This window comes from Oncorhynchus gorbuscha, linkage group LG11 (assembly GCF_021184085.1).
Source record: "Oncorhynchus gorbuscha isolate QuinsamMale2020 ecotype Even-year linkage group LG11, OgorEven_v1.0, whole genome shotgun sequence".
NCBI classification, from domain to species: domain Eukaryota; kingdom Metazoa; phylum Chordata; class Actinopteri; order Salmoniformes; family Salmonidae; genus Oncorhynchus; species Oncorhynchus gorbuscha.
This window is the reverse complement of record NC_060183.1, coordinates 63,097,520-63,121,274: the sequence shown is the minus strand read 5'-3', so window position 1 is coordinate 63,121,274 and position 23,755 is coordinate 63,097,520. Positions and strand designations below refer to the sequence as shown.

Below are 23,755 nucleotides of genomic sequence, written 5' to 3'. Positions count from 1 at the left end.
TGTGGCAGGGTCTACAGTCAATCACAGATTACAAAAATAAAACCAGCCCCGTTGCGGACCAGGATGTCTTGCTCCCAGACAGACTAAACAACTTCTTTGCTCGCTTTGAGGACAATACAGTGCCACTGACACGGCCCGCTACCAAAACCTGCGGACTCTCCTTCACTGCAACCGACGTGAGTAAAACATTTAAACGTGTTAACCCTCGCAAGGCTGCAGGCCCAGATGGCATCCGCAGCCGAGTCCTCGGAGCACGCGCAGACCAGCTGGCTGGTGTGTTTACGGACATATTCAATCAATCCTTATCCCAGTCTGCTGTTCCCACATGCTTCAAGAGGGCCACCATTGTTCCTGTTCCCAAGAAAGCTAAGGTAACTGAGCTAAACGACTACCGCCCCGTAGCACTCACTTCCGTCATCATGAAATGCTTTGAGAGACTAGTCAAGGACCATATCACCTCCACCCTACCTGACACCCTAGATCCACTCCAATTTGCTTACCGCCCCAATAGGTCCACAGACAACGCAATTGCAACCACACTGCACACTGCCCTAACCCATCTGGACAAGAGGAATACCTATGTGAGAATGCTGTTCATCGACTACAACTCAGCATTTAACACCATAGTACCCTCCAAACTCTTGGCTTGGGCAAGGCTTGGGCAAGTTGCTGCAGGGGGTTCTGAGCTGTTGACCGGGGTAGGGGTAGCCAGGTGGAAATCATGGCCAGCTGTAGAAAAATGCTTATTGAAATGAGAGATTATTGTAGATTTATCGGTGGTGACAGTGTTTCCTAGTCTCAGTGCAGTGGGCAGCTGGGAGGAGGTGCTCTTATTCTCCATGGACTTTAGTGTCCCAAAACTTTTTGGAATTAGTGCTACAGGATGCAAATATCTGTTTGAAAAAGCTAACCTTAGCTTTCCTAACTGACTGAGTATATTGGTTCCTGACTTCCCTGAAAAGTTGCATATCGCGGGGGATATTCGTTCAATGCTAATGCAGAACGCCACAGGATGTTTTTGTGCTGGTCTAGGGCAGTCAAGTCTGGGGTGAACCAAGGGCTATATCTGTTCTTAGTTCTACATTTTTTGAATGGGGCATGCTTATTTAAGATGGTGAAGGAAGCACTTTAACCTCTTGCTCCTACCTGACACGCAGGCGTCCCATCTAGAGCTCTGGAAATGAGGTCAATATCCTTCCAGGATACCCGGGCCAGGTCGATTAGAAAGGCCTGCTCACTGAAGTGTTTTATAGGGCGTTTGACAGTGATGAGGGGTGGTCTTTAGACCGTGGACCCATTACGCATGCAGGCAATGAGGCAGTGATCGCTGAGATCCTGGTTGAAGACAACAGAGGTGTATTTGAAGGGCAGGTTGGTCAGGATGATATCTAAGAGGGTGCCCATGGTTACGGATTTGGGGTTGTACCTGGTCAGTTCCTTGATAATCTGTGTGAGATTGAGGGCATCAATCTTAGATTGTAGGATGGCCGGGGTGTTAAGCATGTCCCAGTTTAGGTAACCTAACAGTACAAACTCTGGAGATAGATGGGGGGCAATCAATTCACATATGGTGTCCAAGGCACAGCTGGGGGCTGAATGGGGTCTATAACAAGCGGCAATGGTGAGAGACTTGTTTCTGGGAAGGTGGATTTTTAAAAGTAGAAGCTCAAATTCTTTGGGAACAGACCTGGATAGTATTACAGAAGTCTGCAGGCTATCTCTGCAGTAGATTGCAACTCTGCCTCCTTTGACAGTTCTATCTTGTCAGAAAATGTTATAGTTAGGGATGGAAATTTCAGGATTTTTGGTGGCCTTCCTAAGCCAGGATTCAGGCATGGCTAGGACATCCGGATTGGCGGTTGTCCTACGGTTACGGTGACAGAAGTCAACAAATGGGAGCGCCTGGGGAATGGGAGTGGTGCAGGGGGCTGCAGGGATTGGGTTAATCTCTACATCACCAGAGTAACAGTGTATGAGTAGGATAAGGGTACAGCTAAAGGCTATAAGAACTGGTCGTCTAGTGCGTTTGGAACAGAAGAGCAGATTTCTGGGCGCGGAAGAATAGATTCAAGGCATAATATACAGACACACGTATGGAAGGATGTGAGTACAGTGGAGGTAAACCTAGGCATTGAGTGACAATGAGAGAGATTTTGTCGCTAGAGGCACCAGTTAAGCCAGGTGAGGTCACTGCATGTGTGGGGGGTGGAACAAAAGGGCTAGCTAAGGCATATTAGGCAGGGCTGGAGGCTCTACAGTCACTAACCAAAACAGCAATAGACAAGGCATATTGACATTAGGGAGAAGCATGTAGCTGTCATGTTTTGTCATTTATTATCTTGTCTTGTCCCTGTGCTTCCCATTCTATTCGTTTCCCTCTGCTGGTCTTATTAGGTTCTTTCCCTCTTTCTATCCCTCTCTCTCCCCCTCCCTCTCTCACTCTCTCGCTCTCTCTTCTCTCTATCGTTCCGTTCCTGCTCCCAGCTGTTCCTATTCCCCTAATCAATCATTTAGTCTTCCCACACCTGTTCCCGATCCTTTCCCCTGATTAGAGTCCCTATTTCTTCCTTTGTGTTCCGTTCCTGTCCTGTCGGTTCCTTGTCTAGAATTCACCGTGCTGTGTTTGTGTATCGCCCTGTCGTGTCGTGTTTTCCTCAGATGCTGCGTGGTGAGCAGGTGTCTGAGTCTGTCTGGTTCAAGTGCCTTCCCGAGGCAACCTGCTGTTCACCTGCTGTTCAAGATCGAGTCTCCAGTTTGTCCTCGTCATTTCGAGTGAAAGTTGTGTTTTTTGTTTGTATTTACTTTACTGGATTAAAGACTCTGTTTTCGCCAAGTCGCTTTTGGGTCCTCTTTCACCTGCATGACAGTAGCCTTGTGAGCATAGGGTCCAGTGAGTAGCAATAGATGAGTCAGGGAGCCAATTCAGTAGTGCTAGGCGAGCTGGAGACATGGCGATTCAGACAGCTAGCGGGCCGAGGCTAGCAGATGGGCCTCCGGGGACGTCGCAACAGAAAAGCCCGTTGAAACCACCTCAGACGGTTATTTCGGCAGACCAGTCGTGATGGATCGGCGGGTCTTCGTGTTGGCAGTAAAGGGTCCAAGCCAATTGGCAAACAAGGTATTGTAGCCCAAGAATTGGCTGAATTGGCTAGCCGGGAGATGGGCCTAGCTCGAGGCTAGCTCCAGGCTAAATGGTGCTTGCTTCGGGACGGAGACGTTAGCCAGGAGTAGCCACTCAGAGAGCATCTAGCTAGCTCCGATGACCCGGTGTAAAGGTTGAGAGCTTGCGGTTGGAATCTGGAGATGTGGTTGAGTAAAAGCAGACCGATATGCTCTGGGATTATATCGCGCTGCGCAGACTGGCAGGAATTGACCGGGCTGAGGCTGGCTGATGTCCGAGTTAACGGTGATGACCGCTAGCAGTGGCTAGTTAGCTGGCTAGCTTCTAGTGAGGGTTCCGGTTCTAAAGTATAAAAATAGCAGATCCAAACCACATTGGGTGAGGCGTGTTGCAGGAGAGTATGTTCAGTCCGTAGATGGAAATTGAGATTAAAAATATATACGAAGAAAACAATGTATATACAGGGGACTGGACGGGTCAAAACAAACACAGATGTCTGACTGCTACGCCATCTTGGATTCATGATGCGGAGTGCAGATGTAGATTTTATTAGACAGTATGCGCTGTTGAACAGTTTCCCTATCTCCAGGTGACATGGCTCCCTCTTAAACCTTCTGCTCAGACTCATCAGGTTGGGTGGAAAATACCATAATATTTTGTCTGGGAGCCAAAACTGACAGAGCTCCTGACTGGTTAACCAGTGGTCTCTCTGGAGATGCTGTGGTTTTATGATTTAAGCAGGTTGTTCACTTGGTGTGTGTGTGTGCATGTATGTGTTTGTGTGTTATTCTCTATAATGCATCATCTCTGTTCCTTCTACAGATCCTGAAGAGAAGACTTGTGTAACCAGGCCTGAAGGGGATCGTTTGTCTCGGACTCTTCTTCAAGAATCCACACAAAAGGTTAGTACATTCAGCATACACAGCATGGTCGAAAATATGCAGAACAGTAGATGTGAAAGAATTCTGAATCTGATTCCGATTCCAAAATAGATTTATTGACCTCATGGAGAACTTCATTGTTACAAGTGTAGAGAGGAGTATGCAGGAGGTAGTTGCAGGTTTAGAAATACTGAGTTTCTTAAAGCACTATATATATATATAGTACTGTGCAAAAGTTTTAGGCAGGTGTGAAAAAATGCTGTAAAGTAAGAATGCTTTCAAAAATAGACATGTTAATAGATTATATTTATCAATTAACTGAATGCAAAGTGAGTGAACAGAAGAAAAATCTCAATAAAATCCATATGGGACGCTAGCGTCCCACCTGGCCGACATCTGGTGAAATTGCAAGCGCCAAATTCAAAATACAGAAATACTCATAATAAACATTCATAAAATATACAAGTGTTATACATCGGCTTAAAGATGAACTTCTTGTTAATCCAGCTGCTCTGTCAGATTTCAAAAAGGCTTTACGGCGAAAGCATACCATGCAATTATCTGAGGACAGCGCCACTCTTACAAAAACATACAAATATTTTCCAGCCAAGTAGATTAAGATCGGCCTGTCGCTTCCTCGCCTGGTTATCCTACTGGGACAGGTGTCTCCGCAATAGGAGCAGAGACCCTGTTGACCTTCCTCTTGAGGAAGCATTGTGCATTGTGCTCACCTCCATGGGCTCTGTCTCACTGGAGTTTTCTGGGAGAGACCCGAACCCCCGGGATGGGCGACGACAGGCACGCAGGAAATTATCCAGGCAGATAGCCATGGCGAAGAGCTGGTCCAGCATGAGTTCTGGACGTCCGCCTGTAGTTCACCCCGGAAAACCATCAACATGGCCTGGTTGTTCCAGCCTGTGGACACAGCCACCGTCTGAAAATCCAGAGCGTACTCAGACGCTGTCCTGGACCCCTGGTGTAGACGGAGGAGATGCTATCCTCCCTCTCGGCCCTCTGTAGGGTAGTCGAAAACGGCACAGAAGAGTTGGGTGAAGCGCTCATAGAACTGCACTTCTGGACCTTCCCTCTCCCAGACGGCGTGCGCCCACTCCAGAGCCCAGCTTGCCAGCAGCAAGATCACCAAGGCCACCTTGTCCCTCTCGGAGGCCGTCCCGGCATGACGGGCAAGGTGGAGGTCACACTGCAGGAGAAAACCCCTACAGTGAGCTGGGGTCCCGTCTAACCGCTTCGGAAGGGGCAGGTGAATGTTTCTGATCTGACCAGGTGATGTAGATGGTAGTGGGGTGGCTGGAACAACCGCGGGGAGCTGGGAAGGTGATGGTGTAGCCTGCAGCTGGCGTACGGTCCCGAGCACCTCATCCTTGGTTAACCCGAGGTGCTCCAGGCACGAGTCGTGGTGGAGCTTCACTCCTATAGCAGAAAGGTCAGGATGTCCTGCTGCTTCCTGTTCTCTAGGGTCGGTCATTGTGTGTAGAGAGGAGTAGGAAAGAGGCAGTCACAGGTTTATATATATATAATAATATATGCCATTTAGCAGACGCTTTTATCCAAAGCGACTTACAGTCATGTGTGCATACATTCTACGTATGGGTGGTCCCGGGGATCGAACCCACTACCCTGGCGTTACAAGCGCCATGCTCTACCAACTGAGCTACAGAAGGACCACAACTATTGAGTTTATTCTAGCACTATATATACTATTGAACTATTGAGTTTATTCTAGCACTATATATATATAAAAGTGGGACGAAACCCAAAGTGCAAAATAATAAAGTACTCAGGAAATAATACTACAACTTAACTTGCATAACCTGCCACATGCTGCTTTTCCATGTTATTTAGAACAAATCAGATTAATACCTGTTGCATAATAATACTTGACACTGTAGCTAACCTTGTCCTCTCAAACAAAGATATTCATAGTTTCCTGTCTATGTTGGTATTGTATTGGGTTCCTGGCACCTGTCTTGACCTGGTGCAATGACAGTCTTGTCCCCAAGGCCCTATTGTCCTACTGTAAGCAGGTGTCAGCTGATATGACACACTGGATTTTGAAACCAAGTTGTCTGAGTGCCACAAGACTGTGTTAGCCTCTGAGCTAAACCTGAGGAGGCATTATTTTGGGGATCTTCAGGTCTCAGGTAAGGTTACTCACCATGTTAGTAGTTACATATGCTAGGGGCTCATAACCCCAGTACCCAGGCCAAAACTAGTGTAGTGCATGGTAAACAGTTTACACCCCTTTTTTATTTTGCTCAAGCATTTACACACCTATGCCGAAAAATTCATTGAAAGTATAGGAAACTTTACTTTATTCACTGTGAATGGCGATCAGGGTTTACCCACCTATTTTTTTTACCACTACATCACTGGCCAAAACATATTGTAGCCTAATGTACTCCAGCCGTTGGGGAGTATATAAGTTCATAGGCTGTTTTCATTGTCCCCCCCCTGACATGAAGGATCAGTCCAGTCTATTTATTAAGTGGAACTGGCAGGATTGGGGGGGCAATGTTTTTCCAATATGGAGGAAAAACCATGGTGTAAGTGATACTGCTCTAGCCTGCATGGCTGGACCACCTGGGTAGGTTGTCTAAAAAGGGGAAAACCTCTGAAACAATAAGCACAATAATCACCGTTGACTGTCACCGGCCTGGGCAGAGAGGACAGAGGAGAAAAGAGGATAGGGAGGTTTCAGAGGGTGTCAGGGGTTCACTTCCTGTTATCTGGAGCCTGTTTTGGTGCTGACTTCCTATCTCTCTGCGTACAGGATCGGAGATACAGCCTGTAGGTTTCTATAGGGGAGGAATGTTATCTTTTTAGTCTTAGTTATTATCTGGGGGATTTTTTTGCGATGACATCGATGTGGGCTCTTCAGTGGTTCACCCCAGGAGCACCACATAAACTGTTTTTATGTATTTGGTGTGTGTGTGTGTGTGTGTGTGTGTGTGTGTGTGTGTGTGTGTGTGTGTGTGTGTGTGTGTGTGTGTGTGTGTGTGTGTGTGTGTGTGTGTGTGTGTGTGTGTGTGTGTGTGTGTGTGTGTGTGTTTTTATGTACCTTGGCATCTTCCAAAGAGGTAGGTGTTTATATGAGTACCTCTCACTGGTGGATCATTCATGTGTACAGTAGGAGAGGAGTAGGTAGAGGCCTCCCGAGTGGTGCAGCGGTCACAGTGCTTGAGGCATCACTACAGACCCGGGTTTGATCCCAGGCTGTGTCACAACCAGACGTTACCGGGAGTCCCATAATGCGACGCACAATTGGCCCAGCGCTGTCTGGGTTAGGGGAGGATTTGGCCGGGGGGACTTTACTTGGCTTATCGCACTCTAGCGACTCATTGTGGAGGGCTGGGCATCTGCAGGCTGACTTTGATCGTCGGTTGAACGGTGTTTCCTCCGTCATTGGTGTTTCTGGCTTCCGGGTGTTAAGAAGCTCAGTTTGGCAAGTCGTGTTTTGGAGGACGCATGACTCAACCTTCGTCTCTCCTGTGCCCGTTGAGGAGTTGCATCAATGAGACAAGATCTTAATTAGATATGATGAGATTAGGGAGAAAAAGTGGGGTAAAAGACAAAAGAGTAGGTAGAAGTTGATCCTCATGTGCAGTATTAGAGGTCACAATGGAGAGGACATTTAAAAAAATATATATATATATATTTCACCTTTATTTTACCAGGTAGGCTAATTGAGAACAAGTTCTCATTTACAACTGCGACCTGGCCAAGATGAAGCAAAGTAGTTAACACATACAACAACACAGAGTTACACATGAATTAAACAAACATACAGTCAATAATACAGTAGAAAAAGTCTATATACAGTGTGTGCAAATGAGGTAGGATAAGGGAGGTAAGGCAATAAATAGGCCATGGCGGCGAAGTAATTACAATATACCAATTAAACACTGGAGTGATAGATGTGCAGAAGATGAATTTGCAAGTAGAGATACTGGGATGCAAAGGAGCAAGATAAATAAATAAATACAGTATGGGGATGAGGTAGTTGGATGGGCTATTTACAGATGGGCTATGTACAGGTGCAGTGATCTGTGAGCTGCTCTGACAGCTGGTGCTTAAAGCTAGTGAGGGAGATATGAGTCTCCAGCTTCAGTGATTTTTGCAGTTCGTTCCAGTCATTGGCAGCAGAGAACTGTAATGAAAGGCGGCCAAACGAGGAATTGGCTTTGGGGGTGACCCGTGAGATATACCTGCTGGAGCGCGTGCTACGGGTGTGTGTTGCTACGGTGATCAGTGAGCTGAGATAAGGCGGGGCTTTACCTAGCAGAGACTTGTAGATGACCTGGAGCCAGTGGGTTTGGCAACAAGTATGAAGTGAGGATCAGCCAACGAGAGCATACAGGTCGCAGTGGTGGGTAGTATATGGGGCTTTGGTGACAAAACAGATGGCACTGTGATAGACTGCATCCAATTTGTTGAGTAGAGTGTTGGAGGCTATTTTGTAAATGGCATATTGCCGAAGTCGAGGATCGGTAGGATAGTCAGTTTTACGAGGGTATGTTTGGCAGCATGAGTGAAGGATGATTTGTATGTGAAATAGGAAGCCGATTCTTGATCTAATTTTGAATTGGAGATGCTTAATGTGAGTCTGGAAGGAGAGTTACAGTCTAGCCAGACACCTGGTATTTATAGTTGTCCACATATTCTAAGTCAGAACCGTCCAGAGTAGTGATGCTTTGGTGTAGTGTAACATGGATGGAACAGGTGGGTGTGCATGTGTTAGACACTAGAATAAGAGCAGTAGAAGTATTTGCCCGAGGGTGTGACTGTAACACTGTTCTTTGTCTCCAGGTGAAAACCCTGTCACATCTAAGTTACCCCCGAAACCAGCCAGACAATACCTACACACGTCTACATCTTTTACTTTCTCAGCTTCTCTTTCTCTCCTCAGTTCCACTTTTCTTTCTACCTCCATCCTCATCTTTCTACATATTTACCCCCCTCCCCACTGTAATGTCTTTAGCTGTGAGCGGGAAGGGTTGCTGGGATCAGAGGTGATATCACTTGATACTCTAATTACTCTAGGAAAGCTGAGATTCTTAGCCAGTGTACTCCCCCATACCTCTGCGGACCAGGGAGTGCTTACTGTTGATTGGAACAGAATATAAGGTTTTCCTGGGAGTACACATACGCACAGTCCCAGGTCCGACCTGAGGGCCTTTGGTGTAAAGCATCCAGCCAAATTTCCAGCTAGCAGGAAGTCCATAGTGTTCTGTACTGGGGAGCTCAGTGGGAGAGTTGGTTACCCTCAGGCCAGTTTGTTTGGATTAAACTACTGTCACCCCCTGGTCAGGACACAACCCCTCCAGAACAATATTAATCTACCCTGACTCCCTGTAGGGAAAACAGGCCTTCACAGAGGGTTTGGACTTTCCTTTCCCCATTCCATTCTGCGGTCATGTGAAGGGCTAAGGTGGGGCTGGAAATGGTTAAGTATAATGGGAACAGTGTTAAGGCCTACAGAGCCTGTTGGTCAGTGGGAAATGGGGTTTTAAGACCTTACCAAAAAGCAGTGTTTCGATTGTCAGTGTCTGGGTGTTGAATAGTTTCCTGATCTCTACTGGTCTTTGTGAGAGCTGCTGTATACTGCGGAGGATGTTATCTGGGTTTGTTTGGTTGCTTTTCTCCACCTCTTTAGTGTATGTGTGTGTGTGTGTGTGTGTATGTGTGTGTCCTATAATCCTCTCCAATGAGAATCAGTATCACCTTCACCAAGTATATTTACACATACTCAGAATTTTATGTAACACTTTGTAACACAAATTCACCAGGCTTGAATTTGACTCTCACGATATTACCTTACTTTGAATATCTGAACAGCATGGGATATTAGGTGAGAATATGCTTTCCCATGCATTAAATTAAACAGTAAATGACTCCACCAATGCAGCAGACATAAGGTTCAAGATGTATATTATCACATTTTTAATGTACCAAATCAAAAGAAATGAAAATTATATGTCAGTCTCTACTAAGTCTTTCTTAGCAAAAATAATAACTCTTATAAAATCAAATCAGTATTTCCCTTCAAAACTCGGTAGATATGGGTTTTGTTTTATTTTTATCATCTTCTTTTATCATTTTTCTTCACCAACACTGATAATGTCTCTCCATCTCTCTTTGAAATTCTCTTTTCCCAGGCCTCCTGTTAACCAGGTCAACTCTCCCATTGGTCACAGCTTAACAAAGCTACCTTATTGGTCAAAACTTAAACTTAAAAGTAAACCAACCTATTCACTTGCACATTAAATAAATATTTCTTCAAAATAAATACATTAATGACATTACAAATTAGGAGCAATTCGATCACCTTTTAAATCTAATACCAATTAATTATAACAAATAAACTCTATACTTGGTTTTAGCAAGGGTATTACATTTACTTGGTGATATGTTGCTGCTAGTTATAGGCAACATGTAGAGACAGAATACAGACTACGGAGTTTAAACAAAGTTTACATACATTATATACAACTAGGTAGAGTGAGCATAGAGCTATAAGAGAATGAGCAATATACAGTGGGTATATGGTTGAAATACAGTGGGTATACGGTTGATATACAGTGGGTATACGGTTGATATACAGTGGGTATACGGTTGAAATACAGTGGGTATACGGTTGATATACAGTGGGTATACAGTTGATATACAGTGGGTATATGGTTGATATACAGTGGGTATACGGTTGATATCCAGTGGGTATACGGTTGATATACAGTGGGTATACGGTTGATATACAGTGGGTATACGGTTGATATACAGTGGGTATACGGTTGATATACAGTGGGTATACGGTTGATATACAGTGGGTATACGGTTGATATCCAGTGGGTATACGGTTGATATACAGTGGGTATACGGTTGATATACAGTGGGTATACGGTTGATATACAGTGGGTATACGGTTGATATACAGTGGGTATACGTTTGATATACAGTGGGTATACGGTTGATATACAGTGGGTATACGGTTGATATACAGTGGGTATACGGTTGATATACAGCGGGTATATGGTTGAAATACAGTGGGTATACGGTTGATATACAGTGGGTATACGGTTGAAATACAGTGGGTATACGGTTGATATACAGTGGGTATACAGTTGATATACAGTGGGTATATGGTTGAAATACAGTGGGTATACGGTTGATATACAGTGGGTATACGGTTGGTTTATAGTGGGTATATGGTTGATAATACGGTTGAAATACAGTGGGTATACGGTTGATATACAGTGGGTATACGGTTGATATATCAACCATATACCCACTGTATATCAACCGTATACCCACTGTATTTCAACCATATACCCACTGTATATCAACTGTACACCCACTGTATTTCAACCATATACCCACTGTATATCAACCGTATACCCACTGTATTTCAACCGTATACCCACTGTATATCAACCGTATACCCACTGTATATCAACCATATTATCAACCATATACCCACTGTATTTCAACCGTATACCCACTGTATATCAACCGTATACCCACTGTATTTCAACCATATACCCACTGTATATCAACCGTATACCCACTGTATATAAACCGTATACACACTGGATATCAACCGTATACCCACTGTATATCAACCGTATACCCACTGTATATCAACCGTATACCCACTGTATATCAACCGTATACCCACTGTATATCAACCGTATACCCACTGATATACAGTGGGTATACGGTTGAAATACAGTGGGTATACGGTTGATATACAGTGGGTATATGGTTGAAATACAGTGGCTATACGGTTGATATACAGTGGGTATACGGTTGGTTTACAGTGGGTATATGGTTGATAATACGGTTGAAATACAGTGGGTATACGGTTGATATACAGTGGGTATACGGTTGATATACAGTGGGTATATGGTTGAAATACAGTGGGTATACGGTTGATATACAGTGGGTATACGGTTGATATACAGTGGGTATACGGTTGATATACAGTGGGTATACGGTTGATATACAGTGGGTATACAGTTTAAATACAGTGGGTATACGGTTGATATACAGTGGGTATACAGTTGATATACAGTGGGTATATGGTGAAATACAGTGGGTATACGGTTGATATACAGTGGTATACGGTTGATATACAGTGGGTATATGGTTGATAATATGGTTGATATACAGTGGGTATATGGTTGATAATATGGTTGATATACAGTGGGTATATGGTTGATAATATGATTGATATACAGTGGGTATACGGTTGATATACAGTAGGTATACGGTTGAAATACAGTGGGTATACGGTTGATATACAGTGGGTATATGGTTGAAATACAGTGGGTGTACAGTTGATATACAGTGGGTATATGGTTGAAATACAGTGGGTATACGGTTGATATACAGTGGGTATATGGTTGAAATACAGTGGCTATACGGTTGATATACAGTGGGTATACGGTTGGTTTACAGTGGGTATATGGTTGATAATACGGTTGAAATACAGTGGGTATACGGTTGATATACAGTGGGTATATGGTTGAAATACAGTGGGTATACGGTTGATATACAGTGGGTATACGGTTGATATACAGTGGGTATACGGTTGATATACAGTGGGTATACGGTTGATATACAGTGGGTATACGGTTGATATACAGTGGGTATACGGTTGATATACAGTGGGTATACAGTTTAAATACAGTGGGTATACGGTTGATATACAGTGGGTATACAGTTGATATACAGTGGGTATATGGTGAAATACAGTGGGTATACGGTTGATATACAGTGGTATACGGTTGATATACAGTGGGTATATGGTTGATAATATGGTTGATATACAGTGGGTATATGGTTGATAATATGGTTGATATACAGTGGGTATACGGTTGATATACAGTAGGTATACGGTTGAAATACAGTGGGTATACGGTTGATATACAGTGGGTATATGGTTGAAATACAGTGGGTGTACAGTTGATATACAGTGGGTATATGGTTGAAATACAGTGGGTATACGGTTGATATACAGTGGGTATATGGTTGAAATACAGTGGGGTATACGGTTGATATACAGTGGGTATACAGTTGAAATACAGTGGGTATACGGTTGATATACAGTGGATATACGGTTGATATACAGTGGGTATACGGTTGATATACAGTGGATGTACACATTTACAGTATCAGTATGAATATCTAAATGCAGAGAGATGAACAGAGTGCAATGCAGTTTAGTGTAGTTATTTTGTGTACAGTTCAGAGATGGATTGATGCGGTGTGCAGCATAGAGTGCATAGTCCTTTAGTCTCTATGGGCCAGATGGCTGGTTGGTGAGGACCACAGCATAGTCCTTTAGTCTCTATGGGCCAGATGGATGGTTGGTGAGGACCACAGCATAGTCCTTTAGTCTCTATGGGCCAGATGGCTGGCTGGTGAGGACCACAGCCCGGGGGAAGAAACTTTTCGGGTAGCGGGAGGTTTTGGTCATGAGTGAATTTCTGGAGGTGGGGACCGGGTGGGAGGGGTTGGCGATGATCTTTCCTGCACACTTCCTTGCCCTGGAGTTGTGCAGGACCTCGACGGAAGGAAGGTGGCAGCTGATGACCTTTCTGCAGACCATTGCACTTTACCCTTGCAGCAGGCAGACTCAGACCCAAACCAGACTATGATAGAGGAGGTGAGGATGGACTCAACGATTGATGCGTAAAACCAGATCAGTAGTCCATCTGCTGGTGTGCCTCCTTGGTGACCTCTGTGATGTTGTCTTCCAACTTGAAATTGTGGGAGATGATGGTCCACAGGAATTTGAAGGATTCAGCCGTGCTAACAGTTGAGCCATTAATCTCCAGGGAGAGAGATGGTGGGAGGAGTCATCTGAAGTCAACCACCATCTCCATGGTTTTGTCTGTGTTGAGTTTCAGGTTATTGCGACTGCACCAGGCCACTAGCCGGTCGATCTCTCCACGGTTGATCTCTCCACGGTTCATTGACTCATCGCCGTTGGTGATGAGACAGACCAGAGTGGCGTCATCTGCAAACTTGAGTACTTTGACAGATGCGATATTGGAGGTGCTGTCATTGGTGTAGAGTGAGTGAGTAGAGGTGAGAGCATGCATCCTTGCAGCGCTCCGGTGCTGAGGGATAAAGAGTCCGAAAGGTGTTTTCCCAGCTTCACGTGCTGTGCTAATGCAGGTGACATTAAAACTTGAAACTTGCTGGTTGGCCACACACTTTGACAATGCTCCGATATGTCAGATGGCCTTTGTTTTCCAACAGACTCTTAACCTCCGAGGCGCTGGGCTCGACAGGCTGGCAGTGTTACTGTCAATATAAGAAGACACACACCCGGACCACCCTCCAAGTCTATTTCCTGTACTAGGCTTGAGTATTGAGGCCCGGCACCCTTACCCTCATACAATTCAAACGCATATACACACGAGGGTGGAAAGGTGGGGAGGAAGAGAAAAGGAAAGGTGTTGAGACCTCTGTGACGGGTGGATCCCACCGCTGTCCGTCAGCTGAGAAAACACCTGGGCGAGTTGAGCTCCCCATCGTTTTCTCTCCCTCTTTCCTCCTCTCTTTCCTCTGTTTCCCACGGTCTGAAGCAGTACAGAGACTGTCTTTACGACTCCTCAGACCTTAGTACATTAACAGATACACCCATGACACTGTTTCTGCTCCTAACATTGCTGGACAGTCACTACACTCAGCCCAGGACACCTAACTATCTTAGGTGCTAAGGGAGTTGCCGACTGCTGAAGTTGAAGTATTGCTTTTGCCTGTTTAGTTTGCATTGTGAGTCCAGCAGTTTTAGATTCCAACAGGAATGAGAGGCCTATTAGTTGTCCTGAAGATAAGGAACCTAAGAGGTGCTGAATGGATGGACAGATGGACAGATGGATGGTTTGTTTTGTCCTTCCGATGGCTTTTCAAGGCTGTCGTTATGTAATGCTGGAATGTCTACTAGTGAAGGAATCATTCAGGTAATCCTAAGCTTTATTGCAGACGTGCTCTGTAGGATAACATTCAGTTATCTAACTTCTACATAAGCTCCTCTCGCTGTCCCTTCTTCATGACTGAAAGACCGTTCCGACTCTAATCTGTCTTTTAGTTATCAACATTCTCAGCTTAATTGAGCAAAAAATAGTAGGCATATAGCCTATCTTATTGGTGCCAGCGGAGAGCATTGGCCATATCTCCGGTGATTGCGCACTGCACATATTCACTCTTTATATTTATTGGGTCAGTGCCACTTAAGTTTATTTTTGGACAGTAATTTCTTCCTCCAGTTTAGATGGACGTCACGTTATATTGGTGTCTCCCCTTCTCTTAGGCCTATTATATGGACAAAGTAGTTTTTATTGATCTTTTTGTCAGTATCAGCAGAGTAGGCTACCCTGTCATTTTTCATCTTAAAAAAGATTCTGCTGTCTCCAGTCATATAAAGTGTAGTACAAATGCATGAAATGTGTTTTTCCAACCAAAGAAAGAATAAACCTATCTGATATAGCCCATAGTCTAGGCCTCTATCCATGCATTGAACAGTCTTTTTGGCGAATAGGGATTGAGTTACATTATTAGCCTAAATATGACTATCCAATCTACTCATCACATTAGGAATAGTAGGCCATCTTATATAAGTCTGAAAATGTGATGATGCATGGAATGCTTTATTATAAAGGTGCATTTTTCTGGTGAAAATGAGCTTCCCCAAACTTGAAACTGACACACTGCCTATTCATGGACAAGAGATATTGCTTTTTGTTACTCATCTTGTTGGCTGAGGAAAAGTACATATGGACAGTTAGTGTGCAGTAAGGACACACGTCATCGCATCCTCGACTTGCATGTTCTGTTAAGATGAATTGCCATCATCTAAATGTGATTCATGTCATTCTGAGCAACGTGAATGGACACCCTTATAAGGTTATACACTAAATGCATATGGGTCAGCAAATTTTTCAAAAGTCCGGTAGATTAAAAAGCTGCTGGTCAAATGTCCGGCGCCACATTTTTATAACGGAAACCCTGCCCCAGAGCATCTTTAACGTGTGTGTGTGTGTGCTAGTACATCTTTACCATATTACTCCTCCATCTGTGTGTGGACTCAGACATGCAGGCGTGGCCTTGGAATGGCCAGATGGCCATTTGCTCTTTCCCAAGAGTATGATCCGTGTGTGCATGTGTGTGTAATCGTCGAGGTCTGGTTGCATGTAGAGGATGCCAGTGGATCCATTTATCATTGTACAGTATATTTGGCTACTTTGGGCCCCAATAGTGCTCAACTGCTAACAGGCAGTACTGTATACTATCCTGTATAGGCAGCTTCTATTGGAGATATCAACACTCAGTCCAGACCTCAGTGTTGTGGCCCCCCAGGAGCACCAGTGTAATATAATAGTCTCAGAGTAGAGTTGGTTGTCATTAGTATTTATTTTCCTGACTGGAAACTCCATAGACTCCATATTAGAGTCTTTCCATCTTCTTTCCATCTGCCCATCTTTCCAGATTCTTTCCGTGTGTCTGTCCATCAGTTTCCACTGGGATTTTTATGGGGGGGGGGGGACTCTGGATAACCTCATCACGCTGGCTGGACATACACATACATGCACGCACATACATACACACACGCACATACACACACATACTCACACTTTTACACACACTTTTACACACACACACAGGCACTACACTGATCTAAAACACATGTGGACGGGTATAAACTGCATGGAGTCATATGTGAAGCGCGTCTGGAGATCTGGCGTGTCGGGGGGGTCCAAGGAGAGGGTTGGGAAATCCTGGTCTACATTGACTGCTTCCTTTCTTTGTCTCACTATATTGCTATATAGTTATTCCAGGGAGCAAAGTCAGTAAACTGCATTGATCTGGTCAGCCTGTTGTCTAGCAACCTGTTTTCTATTTTTTCTTTATCTTTCCTAAGAGCTCATTCCTCCTCTCCTGGTCTGCATAGATCTATATGATACTATTGATTGGTCTGTGTCAGGAAAGACAAACGACCCGCCCTCTGTGTGTGTGTGTGTGTGTGTGTGTGTGTGTGTGTGTGTGTGTGTGTGTGTGTGTGTGTGTGTGTGTGTGTGTGTGTGTGTGTGTGTGTGTGTGTGTGTGTGTGTGTGTGTGTGTGTGTGTGTGTGTGTGTGTGTGTGTGTGTGTGTGTGTGTTGGACATTTTAACGTCAGCAAGCTAAAATAAAACGAGCAGAGGGGGAAGTTGAAGAGGCTTTTAGAATGAGCTCTTTTCTGCTGAGAGCAGCAATAAAAGCAGATCATCATCAGTGTGCTACTTTAGACTGAGACCATGCTGCAGGGCCTTTAAAACAGACCTTTCAAATTTCTAACACACAGACAGTAGATATAGGTCTGTAGTATTTATAGAGGCAGGGTAAAAGAGGCGTCTATATTGGGCTGGAGATGAAAGCAGATGGATTATAGTAGAAGACATTGTGAACTGTTCTGTGGCTCTGCTATCTCAAGTGGATCAATGCATGGTTTCTCCAACACCCTTCTCTGCTCCACTCTGAAAGAAGCTCTTATCCATGATTTTTTTCATGTGTTGGATAAAAAATCTCCAGAAGCTTCAGGTGGATCAGAAGAACCGCTGACCTAACCCCAACCATAGGAAGGACGCCCCTATTAAACTGGCCAATAGGATAGGCTTTGGTTGTGTGTGTGTGTGGGTTCTCATATGGATCTAATTTCTTCCACTGTGACAGAAAACAGAGCAGCTTTCACTTTAATGTCCACCCATTGGAACATTAGGCTGGCTGAATGGGGGCTCCCATCACCAACACACAAAACTTTGTCAGTCCATCCACCCTTCAGTCCGGCCGCCCGTCTGCCTGTGAGTCAGTCAGTCCGGGCTGTCATTCAGTCTGTTTCTCTGGCCGAGTTATGTTACTGGAGGCCATAAGGTGATGTAACCTGGGATTGTCCAGGGCCATATATTGCTTTTTAGCGGCAGCAGCTTGGCTAGCAGTCTGTGCATGTGTATGAGAGAGTGCACACACACACACACACACACCACAGAGGGTGGCCCTGTGCAGCTGGCTGCAGCGTTTGTTGTTTTAACCCAGATTCTGGGCTGAGCTATGGTCACCATGTGCACCCTCTCAGGGGTGTGGCCTCGTCATCTGTCTGGCAAATCACTGCAGGCTGTGAGTCCAGGGGGAGGGGTTAGGGGAAGAGCTACAGACTGGGGTCTCAGTGAGAGTTAGTTAGCGGTTGGGTGTGTGGAGACCAGTGGTAGAACCACCAAGACATACAGCAGAGCTGCACTGAAGGAGGAGAATATGGCCAACAGGTTGGATCATTTTGTTTCTCTTATTCTCTTTGGGTTTTGTGTTAGTTGTGCTACTCTTTCATGACATAATATAACAACATAACTTGTTGTAAGGTTTACATTAATTCTTTTAGCAAGTGAGAGTGCTCAATGCTCACATTTACCTCATAGTGTTTAGAAGACAGTTTCAAGTATTACTTTCCCTGATTGGAAATGTTTCCCAGGCCTAACAAAGTGGGCGACTAACGCTAGAGGATGTAAATATTATGTTCCTCATATTAATCATAATGTAACTCCAGTGTTGAGCAGGTTACACTGTAGCCCTGGGAAATGACGGCACTCTCACTGTGGAAATGTTGAGCACTACAATCATTTGTCACACAGCACTGACACAACTACAATTGTTAAGAGTCATATTATACTCTTAACAATGAATACCGGACGACAAGGCTGTGTGTGTGTGTACTGTGTGTGTGTCCTCTGATCTTGTGTTTACTCTTCATCATCCTGACTCTGATGACTCAGTCATACACTAAGTTGTTTTCCAGTTGGTCTGTGGAAGTAGGCCATGGGAATGTTGTTGTGTAATATGTTCATGCTTTATGTGTTTGAAGAGGCAAGGTGATGAGTTTCATTCCAAAACGCTATATATCCATTTTCAGAAATGTGCTTTTATTGTTTTCAGAAATGATGAAAGAGATTGGTGTATTTTTTCCCTATGTAATCATGACATGGGGTAGTTCAATGGCAGATATGTACAGTATTTGTTTAAAATCTATCACTTGATGGTTTCATTTCAGGGAGAAAAATAATCATGTATTTTTGCTAAATGCTACAGTATATCCACCTCACTCTCAGAGAAATAAGTCGTACTGCTAAGTTTTACACAGTCAAATGTAACAAAAACGACATTTTTTTAGGAAGAAATATACAAGTGATACATTTGTGACATCGATATGATAATTCAATATAGTAGTATGAGATCTGTATGTAAAACAACTTTTTACCTTTGAGTCATTTAGCAGATGCTCTTATCCAGAATTACAGTTAGTACATTCATCTGGAGATAGCTAGGTGGGACAACCACATATCACAGTCAGATGTACAGGATATGAACATTCCAGCGAAACAATGAATGTATAGCAGTTCACACAACAATAAAAAACATTTTCATTCACATCTAAAATCTATGAATATAAAATCAGAGAACAGTAATATTTTACACACACACATGAAGGTACCAATAAGCAATCATTTCTGATGATATAGCATTATGGAATTAAACTCTGCATATGTTTCTGAAGTTGCTTTGCCATAAATAGGATAGCAACTGAAAGTGGTTTTCAGGGCAGTTTTCAAAAGTGAAGACTTTGAAAGTTAGTTAGGGGAACGTCTAGAAACGTCCATACATTTGTTCCCCTGCCCTGAGTGGATGGACAAATGACTTGATTTGGTTCTTCTTAATGAAAACCTGATGTGTAGATCTAACTGTACAGTATAGGCAACCTCCATAGCCTCAGTGTATATGGGTGTTTGACCTACAGTTGCCCCCAGTGAGTGGGAGAGAGAGGAAGAGAGAGATTGAGAGACCACCATGTACCACCCGCCACTAACCACCTCGTCTCCGACCGTAGCCGTTGTATTTCCATGTTTCCTGTCAATGTTAGTGTGCTGAGGGACCTGCTGTTGAGACTGCATATCACTGTGTGACTCACACATGTTGGTGTACCTTGTAGTGCAGATGAAGTGGAGCAAAGTGTTTGAACTAATGGGGGTGGTAATGTGTACACACACTCACACACACACACCCTAGGGTTTTTAAGTCTATGGTCACTGGTTCACTCTTATTAGTGTGTGTGTGTGTGTGTGTGTGTGTGTGTGTGTGTGTGTGTGTGTGTGTGTGTGTGTGTGTGTGTGTGTGTGTGTGTGTGTGTGTGTGTGTGTGTGTGTGTGTGTGTGTGTGTGTGTGTGTGTGTGTGTGTGTGTGTGTGTGTGTGTGTGTGTGTGATAGACATCATAAATCCAGTCGTAGCCTAACACGTTTATGGTCTGGTCTGCTGTGCTTCACAGGGTGCTGGGAAAGTTCTGCTCATGGTAACAAACCACTTGAAGCTCTGCCTGTTTAGTGTTCTATCTCTAGAGGGAATATTGAAGTAGGCCATGTCCTAATATTACCTCAGAACAAAGTATACACAATCTTATCATACACTAGCAAATGTATTGACTGTAAGCAAGTTTTACCTTAGTTACAGATACTCCCCTTGACCAGTCTGTCTCCTCTCTCTCTCTCTCTCTCTCTCTCTCTCTCTCTCTCTCTCTCTCTCTCTCTCTCTCTCTCTCTCTTACTTTCTCACTCTCTCTTTCTCTCCAGCAAACACAAGCAAACTCTGCAATCAGCCACCCCTGCCTGTTGGGGTCAAAGGCCAAGTGGCCTAAACATAAAAGTGGTCAGTTGACCCGGCTCTGTGCTCCTTCCTCCAGCTGCTTTAGATTGTTTCTGCTTTCTAAGTGTTTTCAATCTCTCTCTCACTCTCACTCTCACATATATTAGTCTCTGCAACTGACCAGAAAATTACTCTGAGCCAGAGCTTTTCCTCTAGTGGTGTTTGAACTGGAGTCTGTGAAATATCACTGGTGTCAGAAGACATCTACAAGGATCTACAGAACATCATGGGTGGGTGGGAGTCCCAAAGTTGAAGAAGTTACTTGAAAAGTTGTTCTGCATCAAGACAGTTGACATCTGTGTGTTTAGTTAATACAGATATTTGTGTTTCATAAAAGTTATTCTGATCCTATCCTACACCACAGGGACGGCTGTCTGCGCCTGTTTTTATGACCTCACTAGACTTGGACACACACCACACAAACACGCATTCACACACAATCGCTAGCCGCCCACAGATCTATGTCATTCTGTCTGGTGGAAGGATAGAGAGGGAAAAGAGCGGGGAAAGAGATGGGAAAGAGGGGAAAAAGAGGAGAGGGCAAAGAGGGAACAAGAGGAGAGGGGAAAGAGAGGTGAGGGGGAAGAGATGAGAGGGGGAAGAGGGAACAAGAGGAGAGGGGGAAGGGGAAGGGGAAGAGATGAGAGGGGAAGAGGGAACAAGAGGAGAGGGGGAAGAGAAGAGGGGGAAGAGATGAGAGGGGAAGAGGGAACAAGGGAGAGGGGGAAGAGGAAACAAGAGGAGAGGGGAAAGAGAGGAGGGGGGAAGAGGGAAAAGGAGGAGGGGGAAGAGATGAGAGGGGGAAGAGGGAACAAGAGGAGAGGGGGAAAAGAGGAGAGGGGGAAGAGGGAACAAGAGGAGAGGGGAGAAGAGGGGGAAGAGGGAACAAGAGGACAGGGGAAGAGGGAAAAGGGAACAAGAGGAGAGGGAAAAGAGATGAGAGGGGGAAGAGGGAACAAGAGGAGAGGGGAAAGAGATGAGAGGGGGAAGAGGGAACAAGAGGAGAGGGAAAAGAGATGAGAGGGGGAAGAGGGAACAAGAGGAGAGGGGAAAGAGAGGAGAGGGGGAAGAGGGAACAAGAGGAGAGGGGAAAGAGATGAGAGGGGGAAGAGGGAACAAGAGGAGAGGGGAAAGAGATGAGAGGGGGAAGAGGGAACAAGAGGAGAGGGGAGGGGGAAGAGAGAGGAGAGGGGGAAGAGGGGGAACAAGAGGAGAGGGGAAAGAGAGAGGAGAGGGGGAAGAGGGAACAAGAGGAGAGGGGAAAGAGATGAGAGGGGGAAGAGGGAACAAGAGGAGAGGGGAAAGAGATGAGAGGGGGAAGAGGGAACAAGAGGAGAGGGGAAAGAGATGAGAGGGGGAAGAGGGAATAAGAGGAGAGGGGAAAGAGATGAGAGGGGAAGAGGGAACAAGAGGAGAGGGGAAAGAGATGAGAGGGGGAAGAGGGAACAAGAGGAGAGGGGAAAGAGAGGGAGGGGGAAGAGGGAACAAGAGGAGAGGGAAAAGAGGAGAGGGGGAAGAGGGAACAAGAGGAGAGGGGAAAGAGATGAGAGGGGGAAGAGGGAACAAGAGGAGAGGGGAAAGAGATGAGAGGGGGAAGAGGGAACAAGAGGAGAGGGGAAAGAGATGAGAGGGGGAAGAGGGAACAAGAGGAGAGGGGAAAGAGATGAGAGGGGGAAGAGGGACAAGAGGAGAGGGGAAAAGAAGAGGGAACAAGAGGAGAGGGGGAAGAGGGAACAAGAGGAGAGGGGAAAGAGATGAGAGGGGGAAAGGGAACAAGAGGAGAGGGGAAAGAGATGAGAGGGGGAAGAGGGAACAAGAGGAGAGGGAAAGAGATGAGAGGGGGAAGAGGGAACAAGAGGAGAGGGGAAAGAGATGAGAGGGGGAAGAGGGAACAAGAGGAGAGGGGAAAGAGATGAGAGGGGGAAGAGGGAACAAGAGGAGAGGGGAAAGAGATGAGAGGGTGAAGAGGGGGAAGAGAGGGAAAGAAACAAGGGAGGAAAGCTAGGGTTTGTTGATATTTCAACAGGATAACCGAGGTCAAGGTTTCAGTAATGCTGTCACTGTATCATCTCCCTATCACACACACACATACTTAATTAAACACACACATACACATACACACACACACTGATCCCTCCTAGAAGGGAGTGTGACCTCATAGCAGAGTCGACTTTAACTATTATCCCTCTCCGTGGTGACCGGGTGCCAAGTGACAGGAACGACCCCCAGGAGGTTCAGATTTTTGGCGGCACAGGTCACCACTGGCCCCCTACTCTACTCCAGGCTGCTCCAGACGCTCCTCGCTCCTCGCCTAGCTCCCCAGACTGGAAGACTGGCCTCATGTCTCTCTAGCATAGACTTTCCCATACCACCCCTCCCTCCCAACCAGACTCCACACACTGTCCAGGCTTAGGGATTCCCATGAGCTGGGAAGGGAGGGAGAATAGGAGAAAGGGAGGGTGGTGGTTCAGAGAATAAATGGAAAAATTGTGTGTGTGTGTGCCCATCTCTCCAGTCACAATGATCCACAATACCAGACACAGTTTTACTATTCACCGCTGTGCTCATGAGTCTGAACTCATGACTGGAAATGTTAGATGGAAAACGCAACACTAGTTCAAGTGAGCCTGCTGAGAAATTGGAACCTGTGTTTCAGCACACTGAGGACTGTGTTTCAGCACACTCAGGATTGTGTTTCAACACACTCAGGACTGTGTTTCAGCACACTCAGGACTTTGTTTCATCACACTGAGGACTGTGTTTCAGCACACTCAGGACTGTGTTTCAGCACACTCAGGACTGTGTTTCAGCACACTGAGGACTGTGTTTCAGCACACTGAGGACTGTGGTTCAGCACACTGAGGACTGTGTTTCAGCACACTGAGGACTGTGTTTCAGCACACTGAGGACTGTGTTTCAGCACACTCAGGACTGTGTTTCAGCACACTCAGGACTGTGTTTCAGCACACTGAGGACTGTATTTCAGCACACTGAGGACTGTGTTT

The 23,755-nt window shown here is 45.1% G+C and overlaps 1 protein-coding gene across 3 annotated transcripts in view; it reads left to right on the top strand.

The window, feature by feature from the left end:
* Positions 1 to 23,755, top strand: part of lhfpl2a (LHFPL tetraspan subfamily member 2a) — a 70,475-nt gene that overhangs the window by 31,251 nt on the left and 15,469 nt on the right. For 2 of the 3 annotated variants that reach the window (XM_046370436.1, XM_046370434.1), the window contains exon 2: positions 3,944 to 4,023. The gene's annotated coding sequence lies outside the window, so the exon portion shown is untranslated. Of the gene's footprint in view, positions 1 to 3,943; positions 4,024 to 18,231; positions 18,328 to 23,755 lie in introns of those variants that run through there. The other variant, XM_046370435.1, reaches the window with a different exon arrangement.